This window comes from Oryctolagus cuniculus, chromosome 1 (genome assembly GCF_964237555.1).
Source record: "Oryctolagus cuniculus chromosome 1, mOryCun1.1, whole genome shotgun sequence".
Classification (NCBI taxonomy): domain Eukaryota; kingdom Metazoa; phylum Chordata; class Mammalia; order Lagomorpha; family Leporidae; genus Oryctolagus; species Oryctolagus cuniculus.
The window spans coordinates 187,211,722-187,226,898 of record NC_091432.1 but is presented as its reverse complement, the minus strand read 5'-3'; the positions used below and the strand labels follow the sequence as shown (position 1 = coordinate 187,226,898).

The following is a 15,177-nucleotide window of genomic DNA, read 5'->3' as shown; positions in this document are numbered from 1 at the left end:
TGCAGTGACCTCAGAAAGCAGTGGAAGACAGCCCAAGTCCTTGGGCCCGTGCACCCACTTGGGACACCCAGAAGAAGCATCTGTCTCCTGGCTTCGGATTGGCCTAGCTTCTGACATTGCAGTCAGTTGGGGAGTAAATCAGCGGATGGAAGACCTCTCTCTCTCTGCCTCTCCTTCTCTTTCTGTGTAGCTCTGACTCTCAATAAATAAATCTTAAAAAAAAATAATGCGCACAAAATGCAAATACTTCACCAAAGAAGATATACACACAAGAAACATGCACATGAAAAGATACTTGGGGCCTGCACTGTGGTGTAGCAGGTTAAGCCACACTGCCTGCAGTGCCAACATCCCATATGGACACTGGTTCAAGACCTGGTTGCTCCACTTCTAATCCAGCTCCCTGCTAATGGCCTGGGAAAGCAGCAAAGGACAACCCAAGTGCTTGGGCCACTGCCACCCATGTGGGAGATCTGGAAGGAGCTCCTGGCTCCTTTTTTTTATATAAATATTTGTTTATTTATTTGAAAGACAGAGCTACAAAGAGAGGAGAGGCAGAGAGAGAGAGAGAAAGAGATGTCTTCCATTCGATGGTTCACTCCCCAGTTGGCTGCAACGACCAGAGCTGCACCAATCTGAATCCAGGAGCTAGGAGTTTCTTCCAGGTCTCCCATGTGGGTACAGGAGCACAAAGACTTGGGCCATCTTCTACTGCTTTCCCAGGCCACAGCAGAGGGCTGGATCCAAAGTGGAGCAGCCTGGTCTTGAACTGGCGCCCATAATGGATGCTGGAGCTTCAGGCCAGGGCATTAACCCACTGCACCACAGCGACAGCCTGGACTCCTGGTTTCTGATTGGCCCAGCTCCAGGCATTGTAGCCATTTGGGGAGTGAACCAGGGGATGGAAGACCTCTCTCTGTGTAACTCTGCCTCCAAAATAAATAAATAAATCTTTAAAAAGAAAAAGATATTTAACATCCTTAGTCATTCAGAAAATATAAATTGAAATTCAGTGAGACACTATGAACAAAAGAATGGTTAAATTAAAAAAATTAAATTCATAACTTTAAATACTCGACAGGATGTAAAGCAATTATATAAACTAATGTAGTTCCTTTAGAAATATTTGCTATATCTTATAAAGTTTCTTATAAAGTTAAACATACATCTGCCATATGAACCAGAATCTCATTTTGAGGTACTTGCCCAGGGCAACTGAAAATTTATGTTCACATAAAGACATGTATATAAATAGTTATAGATGATGTATTATAATTGCCAAAAATTAGAAATAACTTAAAATGATCTTCAAATTGTTAAAACTACAGTACATCTCCATAATAAAATATTATAGTCATAACAAGAGGAGAACTCACAAAAATGTGGATTGATCTCAAGTGTATTACACAGAAGGAAAAAAACAGACTCAAAAAGCAAAATAGTGTATAATTCCATTGATCACTTTCTGGAAAATGACTGAGACAGAAAACTGGTCACTGGGGTCACAGTTTGAGAAGTAGGGGAAGAACTGACTACAAAGGGGTTTATGATAGGACAGAAATTTGGCACCATCATTAAGATGCAACTGGAGATACCTACATTCCATATTAGAGTGCCTGTGTTTTAGTCCTGGCTCTGCTTCCAATTCCAGCTTCCTGCTAATGCACACCTTGGAAGGCCACAGGTGATGGCTCAAGCAATTGGGGCCCTACTATCCTCGTGGGAGACTGAGATTGAGTTCCTGGCTCCTGATTTTGGCCTGGCCTACCTCTAGCTGCTGAAGAGTGAACCAGAGGATAGGAATGCGCTCTCGCTCTCTCTTTCAAATAAATAAATAAATAAATAAATATTTTTAAGAAAATCATATTTTACACAACAGTGGGCACAACTTACTTACTATATGTAAATTATGACTTATTTTGAAAAATGAAACTTTTTTTTAAAAAGATGTATTTTATTTGAAAGGCAGAGTAACAGAGAGATGAAAAGAGAGAGAAGCCAACCTTCCGCCAACTGGTTCACTCCCCAAACAGCAGTAACATCCAGAGCTGAGCCAGGACAAAGCTAGGAGCCAAGAGCTTCTTCCAGGTCTCCCACGTGGGTGCAGGGGCCCAAGCACTTGAACCATCCTCCTCTGTTTTCCCTAGTGCATTAGCAGGGAGCTGGACTGGAAGTGGAACAACCAGGACTTGAACCTGCACGTTATGGGATGTCAGTGCTGTAGGTGGCAGCTTAATCCGCTGCACCAAACAGCACCAACTGCAAAAAATGAAATTTAAAAAGAACATATACTTATGTGGTAACACCTTTTGGAAAAGAGAATGATAAAATTCACATTAATAAGAATCTATAGGTGGTAGAAAATGGGAAAATATAGGAAAGTAGCATAATCATATAATAGAGGTCTTTTAAAAGTTAATGGAAGAGTAGGCATTGTGGAATAGCAAGTTAAGTTGCCCCTGAGGATATCCACAGCCCATATCTGAGTATCAGTTCAAGTCCAGTCTGCTCTGTTTCCCATCCAGCTTCCTGCTAATGCTCCCCCTGAAACAGCAGATGAATTTTTCAGGTACTGGAGCTTCTGCCACCCATGTGGGAGATCCAGATGGACTGCCTGGCTCCTGGCTTCAGTCTGGCTTATCTCTGGCTGCTATAGGCATTTGAAGAGTGAACCAATAGATGGAAGATCTGTGTGTGTGTGTGTGTGTGTGTGTGTGTTACTCATCACTCATCTTTCAAATAAGTAAATAAGTCATTATTAAAATTAAATGAAAGGCTAGCACTGTGGCATACTAGGTTGAGTCTCTGCCTACAGCACCAGCATCCCATATGAGCACCCGATGTGAGCCCCAGCTGCTCCACTTCTGATTCAGCTCCCTGCTGATGGCCTGAGAGAGCAGCAGAGGATGGCCCAAGTGCCTGGGCCCCTGCACCCACACTGCAGAACAAGAAGAAGCTCTTGGCTCCTGGCTTCAGATGAGCTCAGCTCCAGCTGTTGTGGCTATTTATAGGGGAGTGAACCAGTGGGTGGAGACCTCTCTCTCTGTATCTCCTTCTGTCTGTACCTCTGCCTCACAAATAAATAAATCTTTAATATATATAGATATATATAAAATCAGAAGTTAATAAAAATGCATATTATGAAAAAACTAAGCAAAGATTTCTAAATTTCTCCACCAAATAAATTGATTTAATTCCATTTTCCATGAACTTTTTAAGTTATCTTGTTAAGTAGTGTTCTAGACCCTAATTGGATGGCATCAAAGCACTAAAGGAAGTACCTTTAACTGTAAAACCAAACAAACAAATCTTATTTAAATGAAAAGAGCAGGTGAAAAATACCTATTACTTGGTATAAAAATATTAGGTCCAAAGGCACACACATTTTTTAAAATTTTTTAAAAAAGATTTTCTTTAAAGATTTATTTTATTTATTTGAAAGACAGAGTTAGAGAGAGGTAGAGACAGAGAGAGAGGTCTTCATCCGATGGTTCACTCCCCAGATGGCCGCAACAGCCAGAGTTGTGCCAATCTGAAGCCGGGAGCTTCTTCAGGGTCTCCCATGTGGGTGCAGGGCCCACAGACTTGGGCCATCATCTACCGCTTTCCCAGGCCATAGCAGAGAGCTGGATTGGAAGAGGAGCAGCCGGGACTAGAACTGGCACCCATGTGGGATGGCAGTGCTTCAGGCCAGGGCTTTAACCTGCTGTACCACTGTGCAGCCCCCAAGATTTTATTTATTTATTTGACAGGTAGAGTTACAGACAGTGAGAGGGAGACAGAAAGAAAGGTCTTCCATCTGCTGGTTCACTCCCCAAATGGCCACAACGGCCAGTGCTGGGCCAATCCGAAACCAGGAGCCCAGAGCCTCCTCCAGGTCTCCCAAAAAGGTGCAGGGGCCCAAGCACTTGGGCGATCTTCCACTGCTTTCCAGGCCATAGCAGAGAGTTGGATCAGAAAAGGAGCAGCCGGGACATAATCCAAACCTGCACCCATATGGGATACCGGCACCACAGATGGGGGATTAACCTACTGTACCACATCGCTGGCCCCCGGCATGCATATTTTAAATTTTGTATATATACTAGCAGACTTATATAACTATTTCCTTTTCAGTGAAAACAAACATATCTATGATTTTTATTATTAATGACCTACTACTTTATTCTAATTTGCTAATTTGAAAAGCTTTAATCCCTGTCCCAAAAAAGCTCTACTTCCAGTTTCTTTTCTTTTCTTTCACTTCCATTTTGAATTTTAACAAATCCAGCCCAATTTCAATATCATGTACTATAACATTCTTAAAACTTGACAGTCTTCCTCTGAGGTATGCATGTGAATTGCATATGTAATGTTCAATATCTTCACACAGCCACCACACCAACCTAAGAATCATCATAATTCACTGATTGTACGTATGGTTTAAAAAAAGAATCCTGCTCAGTCATGCAAAAATTCACACTGGGGTCTCTAAAACCTCTGATTCTTTGACTAAATATTTCATAGGCTCTTTAGTAATGATAATACAACTGTGAATCGCTTTCTCCCTAATTGTCAATATGCAAGTGCTAAATATGCACGTGCAATTGACATACTGCTCTGCCACTTGCTGCTCAGAGGGTTGGAAAAGCAGCTGTCACCCCGATATTAGTGTTCAGATCTGGGGAGCAATCAGGCCAGAAATGCACACATTCCATTATTTTATCAGTCTTAACCCTAATCCTGCCATCCCACTGAGAAGGGCTGTTAGAGGTAGATTCAGCAAGGGCCCCAGCTGCAAGTTTCCCGTTAGTTTTCCATCAGTTGCCATCAGCAACAATCCACCATGGAGTCTCATGGGAAGGACTGGCCCACAGCTTTCATCTACAGACATTAAATCAAGCAGTTAATTTTTTTAAGTCTTTGCAAATCTTTCCTTCCTCCCTTTTCCACTCCTTTGTCCCTAATGTGACTTATTTATATTTTTAAAAGCTTTGCAGGCAGTCTTTGCAGATTCTATCATGGACTAAAATCCATCTGAGTTAAGATCACTCAAGACTTTATGCACAATGAGGAAAGGGACTGTGCAAATTAATGTATTCATTCCAGACTGTATTTAGCTAACATCTTTCTTCACTTGAGTCTAACAGCTCAAGGGATTGCAAAATTATTGCATCAGCTTGACTGTGATGCTTTGTTCATTTAGAAAAAATAAATCTTCAGGCTCTGGTATCACCCTACCTTAAAATGCTATTATAGTTTCCTAGTGGCTACACAGTCAAAGGAACTGTGTAGTCTCATTTAATCTCTTTGACTCTTCAGAGATCTGCATACCCTACCCGTCTCCATTACCTCAGGAATTATGATTGGATTTAACCTTCTGCTCATTGAATTAGTGTCAGCTATCATTCTTAGTGTACATTTGTTAAATTCAATCTCTCCTATAGGGGAATGCCAGGCAGAGAAACGATAAGTGTATTAAATAGTAAGAGAGGGAAGACTGCAGAAATTGGGACTTAGAATCACTGTGCAGATAAAGAGAACGAAGTTCATGTTGCAGCTTCGTTTCTTTCAAGGAGGATACAATCACAGCAGGAAGTGTAAGCCTTTATAGTCAGCCTTCCAGAGTGTAAGGAATACTAAGTGGCTCGGGACTTTCTTTTTCCTAAAGAGAAGAGCATTGAGGTGGTTTTAATTTTTTTGCCAGTAAATGTTAACGCCACTAGGAAAGCAACCATATGGAAAACCCTACAAATTCAGGTCTTCTGTTAATCCTCCAAAAAAAATTACAACACAGGCAGTAGCTGTGAACACTTCCCTCCAGCCAAGCACAGCATCTTTGACTGCTGGGTCAGAAATGAGGCAATCATATGCCGCTTAGCCACATGGCTCCCAATATGGAACAACCTTAATCTGCAAAGGTCCACAAGTGGGTTAGAGTGCATTTTCATTGTGCTTTCATAGGCAATCCACATGTCTGTTCAGGACTGAACTAAAAATAAATAAATAAGCAAAATTCTCAGAGAATAGGATAAAGGGATCCAAGTACAAATATGTAATCAAAAGTTTTTTTAAAAAATTGGCCCACAAAGCAAAAACATCACATTGTAAAGTCAAAAAGGAGAAAACCAAACAAGGTTTAATGGGAAAAAAACTAAACCAACATATCTGCTAAAAAATATCCCACATGACTTCCTAGTTCTCCCCAAAAGAGTTGAGCTGGCTGATTCAGACATTCCCAGAACAGAAATATCCATAAGCTACAGAGATAAGATGCAATATGAAGGAGTGACCAAACACACAGAAAACAGTATCCTGCATGCCTCGGGCCTAAAAGAAATCAAGAAGCCCAGAACATAAATTAAACAATAGGACTAAATGAAATTTAATGCAAGCTGCCTTACATTTCATTTCCCTTTTAGCGTGGTTTTCTAAAGAATTGGTTCCTCAGGGTGAAACTGTATGTGTTTTAGCTTCAGGGAGAGAAAGATTTTGGCATCCTAATATAATGTTTCTCTAACATTTTGCTCTCCAGCATTCCTTAATAGAGCAAAATAGCCTGAACTTAAAGGGAAAACCCAAACCTGAGAAAAGTTCTGGGATCAGACTGCTAGCAAGATGCAAACTCACACTGAAAACATGCAAATGCAGAAAACAACCATCCAGCATGTGGTCAGGTCATCAGGAAGGCGAGGCATCAGTGTTTTATGAGGAACAGGCTAAGGGGCGGGGGGGAGGGCAGAGATAAGTCAATTCTGCTCATATCAGTATGATATGAAATACTTTTTTTTTAATTTAAGAAAGAGAAAGAGAATGCATGCTCCTGTCCACTGGTTGATTCCCCAAATGTCCAAATTTCTGGCCAGGGCTAGGCCAATCCAAGGATAGGAGCCTCCTGAAACTCAATCTAGATCTCCCATAAAACCCAACTATTTAAGCCATCACCTGCTGCCTTCCAGGGTACCATTTGTAGGGACCTAGAGTCTGGAACTGGAAACAGGATTCAAATTCCAGTTCTCCACTGTGGTATGTGAGCAAATGCATGTCCTTTTCTGACTAATTTTTATTAAGTGATGGTAGCTGAAGAGGGACATCAAAAATGAGTGAAAATCTGTAAAAAAAAAAATTGCAGTGCTAGATTTTCTCATGTTCAAGCTAGGAAATCATAACTTAAAGAATTACTGGGGCCAGCACCGTGGCTCACTAGGCTAATCCTCCACCTGCAATGCCGGCACCCCGGGTTCTAGTCCCGGCTGGGGCACCGGATTCTGTCCCGGTTGCTCCTCTTCCAGTCCAGCTTTCTGCTGTGGCCTGGGAGTGCAGTGGAGGGTGTCCCAGCCCCTTGGGCCCTGCAGCCACATGAGAGACCAGGAAGAGGCACCTAGCTCCTGGTTTCATATCAGCGCAGCGCACTGGCCACAATGCACTGGTCATAGCGGCCACTTGGGGAGTGAACCAACGGAAAAAGGAAGGCCTTTCTCTCTCTCTCTCTCTCTCTCTCTCTCTAACTCTGCCTGTAAAAAAAAAAAAAAAAAAAAAAAAAAAAAAAAAAAATTAGTGGGCCACCAGGACCTGAAGTAGATGCTGTACTTCATGATGGAGGAACTAGAGTTAGATGAGGAAAATGTGGCCTGCACTGTGGCTCACTTCGCCTGCGGTGCCAGCACTCTGGGTTCTAGTCCCGGTTGGGGCACCAGGTACTAGTCCCTGTTGTTCCTCTTCCACTCCAGCTCTCAGCTGTGGCACGGGAGGGCAGTGGAGGATGGCCCAAGTGCTTGGGTCCCTGCGCCCACATGAGAGACCGGGAGGAAGCACCTGGCTCCTGGCTTCAGATCAGTGCGCAGCACCAGCCGTGGCGGCCATCAGGGGAGTGAACCAATGGAAGGAAGACCTTTCTCTCTGTCTCTATCTCACTGTCTATAACTCTCTCTCTGTCTGTCTCTCTCTCACTGTCTAACTCTGCCTGTCAAAAAATAAAAAAAAAGAAAAGAAAAATGTAAGAGCTGGCTCTGTGGCTTAGCTGGTAAAGCCACCACCTGTAGTGCAAACATCCCAAATGGGCACTGGTTTGAATTCGGGCTGCTCTACTTCCAATCAAGCTCTCTGCTATGGCCGGGGGGAAGCAGACAAAGATGGACCAAGTCCTTGGGCCCCTGAACCCACATGGAAGACCAGGAGTAAGATCCTGGCTCCTGGCTCCATATGGGCCCAGCTCCAGCCACTGCAGCCATCTGGGAAGTGAACCAGTGGATGGAAGACATCGCTCACTCTCTCTCTTTCTCTCTCTCTCTGCCTCTCTGTAACTCTGCCTTTCAATGAAATGAATCTTTAAAAAAAAAAAAAAAAGGGCCGGCGATGTGGCGCAGTAGGTTAATGCCCTGGCCTGAAGTGTCGGCATCCCATATGGGTCCTGGTTCAAGACTTGGCTGCTCCACTTCCTATCCAGCTCTCTGCTATGGCCTGGGAAAGCAGTAGAAGATGGCCCAATCACATAATGATTGAGTGTCGAATATAATGCACATAGGAATTTATTTACTTTTTTTTTTTTGACAGGCAGATTTAGACAGTGAGAGAGAGACAGAGAGAAAGGTCTTCCTTCCATTGGTTCACCCCCCAAATGGCTGCTGCAGCCGGTGTGCTGCACCATGCCTATCCAAAGCCAGGAGCCAGGTACTTCCTCCTGGTCTCCCATGCAGGTGCAGGGCCCAAGCACTTGGGCCATCCTCCATTGCACTCCCGGGCCACAGCAGAGAGCTGGAGTGGAAGAGGAGCAACCGGGACAGAATCCAGCGCCCTGACCGGGACTAGAACCCTGGGTGCCAGCGCCGCAGGTGGAGGATTAGCCTAGTGAGCTGCGGCCCTGGCCAATATTTACTATATTAATCCCTGTCAAAAAGGAGTAAGTAGAACACAAGTTATAGGACTATAGTACTATCTGTTAAACACATTTGTTATTTCATTAAGTCCTAAAAGTATATCTGCAAGATAGGCACCACCCCCTTTTTAATAGGATAAAAGACTAAGAAAAGTTCAAAATTTGCCCAATGTGACAATGAACACAAAGGTTAAAGAAGCCTTGTTATTATCTATGACACCAAACTCACAGAGTAAGAGTAAGAGGAGCAGGGGTTGAATGCCATCCACCTGACACACAAATAGTTGAAACGAGGAGATGAAATCCTTAAAACACTTAGGCACCAAATTAAACTAAATATGAAAATATATTTAGGACTTTCATGCAAGATGCAAAGACCAAAAAATATACAGGATATCTATATATATGGAGAAGGTGTGTGAAGAACCTACACCAAAGCCAGCTTCATGGGCATGCAACTTATGCAGTAGCCCTGGCCATCTTCAGAAGGGCCCTGTGCTTATTTAATGTTCTCTTTCACCACCTTAAAATTCTGAGTAATTTTATCTTTTTTTAAAGATTTATTTATTTTATTTGAAAGTCAGAGTTAGAGAGAGAGAGGGAGAGACCTTCCATCCTCTGGTTCACTTCCCAGAAAGCCATGATGGCTGGGGCTGAGCCAAACAAAAGCCAGGAGTCAGGAACTTCATCTGGGTCTCCCACATGGGTGACAAGGATGCAAGCACTTGTGCCATCTTTGCTGCTTTTCCCAGGCCATTAGCAAGATTGCAAGTGGAGCAGCTGGGATGCAAACCACCATCCACATGGGATACTGCTATCACAGGTGGCGGCTTTAACTACTATGCCACAACACGGGCCCCTGTCTCTAAACTTACATGTTGTAAGTAAAATCCACTGGAACAACCAAGCAAGTACATGGCCAGAGCAGATAGGTGCATGCCATTCCTTGCCATGTCATTCATAGAGTTCAGATGTCCCGTGAGCACAGAAATCCAATGAATCCAGAATGCATGAAAGTTGATCAAAATTCAAAGCAAGCATGCAATAAGAGTGCTACACTGATAACTGAGTGGGCATAGGCACTGACACCCCCTGCAAATCGTGCTTTCCATTTAAAGCAAAAGTTGATTCAAGTGGAGAAAGCAGGCAATCTTGCTTATAAATCAAATAATCAAGGAACGCTAATTTGCTTTCTTATTAATGTTACTCCCTAGATTAGCCAACATCTTATGCTGGAAACGATGACATAGAAGGAAAGTGAATACTAGAGCACCATAGCTCCTTTGTCTTTCAGTCCTTCTTTACTTATCAGCCAACCAAAACTTGAAGTATTGGCAGAATATGTACATGACAAGAAGTAAAATAAAAATAGTTAAGTTACTATATGCAGTGTTTTCACTTTTCTCGGAAGAACGAAATGCATGTTTGTATATGAGCTGCATAATATAAATTATATAATATTGATAATTCCAGAGTATGAGTTAAATGTTCTCATATCTTGCATTTAAAACTCATAGTACATAATATGAAGATGAATGAGGAAATGCCATGCTAATCATTTGAATTTTTCATTTCTTGCAATGTCACCAAATAGCAAATAAATTTAAAAAGAAAACATGACAAGTTAATAGAAGTACAGTAGGGAAGCCTTTTATCTTAGCATGTTTAGGGCATTTTGTTCTTACTTTCTGAATAATAGGTGCTTCATGTTAGGTAACTGACCCAGCCTTACAGCAATGCAGCACTGTCTTTAAATTCTGAGAAAGAAATACATGTACAGAAAGAGGATAGCCATTCAGGGTGCACCTATAAGAAACAGATGGTTCTACTTAAAGCAAAACTGTTTCAGTCCTGAGCCCTGTGCTTTAGCAAGTAGAACACACACATATTCACAGTAGCAAGAGTTCACTTATTTGTTTTCTTAGCCATGCCTGTAGGGATATACAAAACAAATAGCCTCTGAGATTTTGAATGCAAAGAACAAGTGCTTTATCATGGCAAAGGCCATTTAAAATTCATACACTGCTCAACAATGTGCAAGCCACCCCTTGCAGTCTAATGTCTTTCCTAAAGTTAATTAACGGACCTGCTATTTCTCTTCCATTATCTTAGTCATTGATGAAGATGTTAAATACATTTGTTCTTGGACTGACCCCTTGAAGATGAGCACCAGCAATGTCAATCCAAGCTAATGCAGCTAAGAAGTCCATTTTAAGCACAACACTCCAACAATATAAGCAATTACTTAACTGGAGTGTTTCTCCATTTGTTGAGTACCATGTCATGCAAAATGGAAAAGTCTTAGGAAGTCAAGATAAATTACAACTGATGTCTTCCCACAGTTACCATTCTAGCCCTTCACCCACCCCCACACTATCTATTAAGCCCACCTGCCTCATCTCAAAATGAAATTAGATCTGTTTGCTTCAGCTCTGAACAAAAAGAAATGAGTCTCACTGGTCTGACTTGTTTCAGTCTTGATTATAATTTGAAAAATAAAGTTAATGGAAGAAAACCTCTACCTTTGCCGAAGGGAGGGTGTTGAGGTGGAAACATCTGTACCACCTGATCACCTTTTGATCATTCTCCACTCTTCTTGGCTTCTTATGATTTCCCTTGGACATATGTGCTCTTATTCTTTGTTAACACGTCAGCACCAATGGAAAGTCCAGATATTTTCATGAATACCTGAGATAAACAGATTCTGTTTCCAAGATCACTTGGAACATCATTATCCTTCATTCACATAAGAAAGCAGCCATTCTTTGATATCTTCAGCATCTAAAATGTCAGGCACCTAGAACAAGGGAAATAATATATTCAGCTTCTCTTGGTCACTTCAGATTCTTTTTTATGGAACACCATATTTTTCCAAGTTATATTTACTATAGATACATTCCTGTGTTCTCTCTTTGTGAAATGGGTGGCATAGGGTAGAATTCTCTAGAGAAAGTAGAAGTAAAAATTATTTAAGAACAACCAGAATTAATAATTTCTGGAAGATTAAAACAGGATGCAGAGGTTGCTGCAGACCAAGTTCTTTTCTAAAGTTATCATTAGACTAATTTTTCAGAACTCTGAAAGAGGAAATAAAAATTAATATTAAAATTAATTAATAAAATTTCCAATACCTATTATATTTTAGTAATGTAATAAGCATTTGAATGGGAACTTGTACTAATTCATCTTTGACCAATATATTAAAGAATTCCCATTTTCATGATTCTATAAATATGGCAGTCATATTATCTTCTCACTCTTTAAAAATCTTGTTTTCTGGCCAGCGCCACAGCTCAATAGGCTAATCCTCCACCTGTGGCACCAGCACACCAGGCTCTAGTCCCAGTCAGGGCGCCGGGTTCTGTCCTGGTAGCCCCTCTTCCAGTCCAGCTCTCTGCTGTGGCCAGGGAGTGCAGTGGAGCATGGCCCAAGTGCTTGGGGTCTGCACCCCATGGCAGACCAGGAGAAGCACCTGGCTCCTGGCTTCGGATCAGCGCCGTGTGCCGGCCGCAGCGCGCTGACCGAGGCAGCCATTGGAGGGTGAACCAACAGCAAAAAGAAGACCTTTCTCTCTGCCTCTCTCTCTCACTGTCCACTCTGCCTGTCAAAAAAAAAAAAAATCTTGTTTTCTACCACCCTTCCCTCCAAGATTTTTGTTTTAAATAGATCTGCTTTGCATTGGAGAAACTGTCCAGTTAAATAAAACAAAGAACTGTTGTTAAAGTATACAATTGGCAAGCAAGAACACAGACACACTGCTGGTTGAACTCTTTTAAAATGCTTTATTTGTTCATATCAGTCATAGATGATCTTGGGGTATATGGTAACAATAACTAGTCATTTTTAGACCTGACAGATGAACTCCTGGACAAGAATTTAATAAAAGACTTGCTTTCTGCCTCGCAAAGCTTTTCACTATAAGCATAGCGATATCATCTTTCCATTGACTGTTATGAATAAGCTGAGAAAATGGCAGATTACTAAGATAGGATCCACATAGCTCCTGTGATAATGGCTCAAAATGAAATTAAACTTGTCAACAGTTGCCCCTTTCCCATCTACCAAAATCCCTAAATTTTTCTTTAGTTAGGTCATATTAAAAAGAACAATATAGAGGACAATATTTCAAACAGATAACTGACCAGATAGGAGCATCATCTCTCAGTTCTAATATTCTGTTGTACTAGTGGATTTCCTCTCTGGGATATTAGAGGAATATTTGTATGTACTCATCTTCTAAATAGAATAATGAGTTTCATGCTTGTTAAGACAAGAATAATCATTCATAGAAAGAAAAAAAATAAACTGAGGGATCCCAGAACCCCACAAATGATATGCTTCTTCCTATAAACTGAATTCAAAGTATAAAAACCATCAAATTATTAACATCTTTTCTTGATACAAAAACAGCCTTCACATTTTTTAACTCCTTAAAAATCTAAATTCTTAAGCATCTTAAGTTGTGGAGCATAAAATGGATATCCTAAGTACAGTAATTAATGGGACATCTTATGCCCTTTGTATCATACAAGTGTACTTCAAAATGCTCATAGGAAATGGTATTAGAGGACAAATTTATTTTGGCACAATTTTGAAATCCATGCATACCACGAGTATTCAAAATGTTCAAGTAAAATGTGTAGTATGAAAAAATGCATTGATTTCAAAATATTTGTGTACCAAAATTAATTTATCTTTCAAAAATAATTATTTACTTATTTACTTACTTGAAGTATAGAGAAACAGAGATAGACAAAGAGCTCCAATCTTCTGGGTTATTCTCCAAATTCCCACAACAGCCAGGACTGAACCCTGGGGAAAGGAATACTATCCCGGTCTCTCATGAATGTGGCAAGGATCCAATTAATTAAACCATCACCACTGAATTCCTGAGTCTGTATTAGCAGGAAATTGGAGTCAGGAGCCAAAGCTGGGCATCAAACCCAAGCACTAGGTACTTAAATGTGGGATGCAGACACCTTCATCTCTAGGTTTTAATTAAATAATTAAAAACCAAACTCACTCAGATTTTATTAAGCCACAATATTAATGGCACAGGGGTGTGTGGGGAAGGAAGAGGGGAAATTTTTCTATTTGCTCAGATTTGTATTTCTTGTAATGAAAGTTAACTCCTACAAAAACAACCCTGATCATCAGAGCAATACGAAACTACCTGCATATAGCCGTGAGTGCTAAGACTCAACAGGAGAAAGATTGGGAAGACTTCTTTAACTACCTCTAGCCAACACAGCTCCCTAAATAGGATATTAATGACATTTGTAGTGACGGCTTTCTAAGGGCACACTATTTCAAGGCACACATTTATTTGACCCCTTAATCCAGAGGCTTTAAGTAAAATTGTTAAATTTTACTAACTTCTTACCAAGAAGGGGTACATACATTTTCTGAATTAAATATTTGTTATATAAATATTAAGCAAAGCTTTTTGATGATGGGACATTTGGATATACTCTGTTCTGGATGGATCTCTTTTTCCATTTTTCTCTTTCCCTTTTTCCCCTAACCTCACTTTGCATAGACAAACCTGCAAAGCACAGTGTTTTTTTTCCAATAAAAATTCCTTATTTGGCTATGGTAGTCATAGCATGGAGGGAACTCAATCCTTGGTTGAATTTTTCAAGGTTTCTGCCAATTACTGTCAAAAGCAGTGGTGACTTTTTGTGAGGTGGATGCTTATTCATTAGAAAGTGGCCTGAAACAATGAATTCCCTTCACATAAACCATTGAACTATCATGAGATGGTAACGACTTTCTGTCACTCCCAACCTAGGTCTAATCCAAACTCCTGACCTAGAGGTGTAAAGGCTTTGTAGCTCATTAGTGATTCCCCTGGAGCCATCAAGTGCCAAGTCTCTAGTCTCATGGCACTAAAGAGTAGTACCATACACCTTTGAGCATTAGTAATATTTTAATGGCAAATGTGATAGGATTTACTAAGCCAAAATACTTAAAAAATTAAACAGTCTTAGTAATTTCTAGGTGAGGCTAAGAGGATCTTGTTAATATAATTTTAAATGTTTCATTGTCCTTGTGTTATTTCCTTAAAACTATTTCAGGAGCTCCTGGTAAGGACAACAGTCTAATTCAATAGGGCCAAAATGGATCCTTTCATTGAGTTTGGTATATAAAATGGCCTTTCCTGAACCAGGTACTGGTGCTAAACGCTGGATTCAAAATAGTTTTATTTAAGTGATCAAGACAACTGAATTTTTCTTTTTTCTGAGTTTTTTAATAATCATTATATATTGGATTTAAACAAGAATGAAGAATAGAATCCTGTAACTCAGTTTTCTTAGCACTAA

At 40.7% G+C, this 15,177-nt stretch overlaps 1 long non-coding RNA gene across 17 annotated transcripts in view; it reads right to left on the bottom strand.

Moving 5' to 3' along the window:
- The window catches only part of LOC103346257 (uncharacterized), a 1,098,305-nt gene that overhangs the window by 970,285 nt on the left and 112,843 nt on the right, over positions 1 to 15,177 (bottom strand). For 10 of the 17 annotated variants that reach the window (XR_011380304.1, XR_011380303.1, XR_011380310.1 and 7 more), the window contains one exon: positions 11,543 to 11,651. This is a non-coding gene — a long non-coding RNA (uncharacterized lncRNA). Of the gene's footprint in view, positions 1 to 11,376; positions 11,652 to 15,177 lie in introns of all 17 variants that reach the window. The other 7 variants (XR_007923860.2, XR_007923875.2, XR_007923861.2 and 4 more) reach the window with 1 other exon arrangement.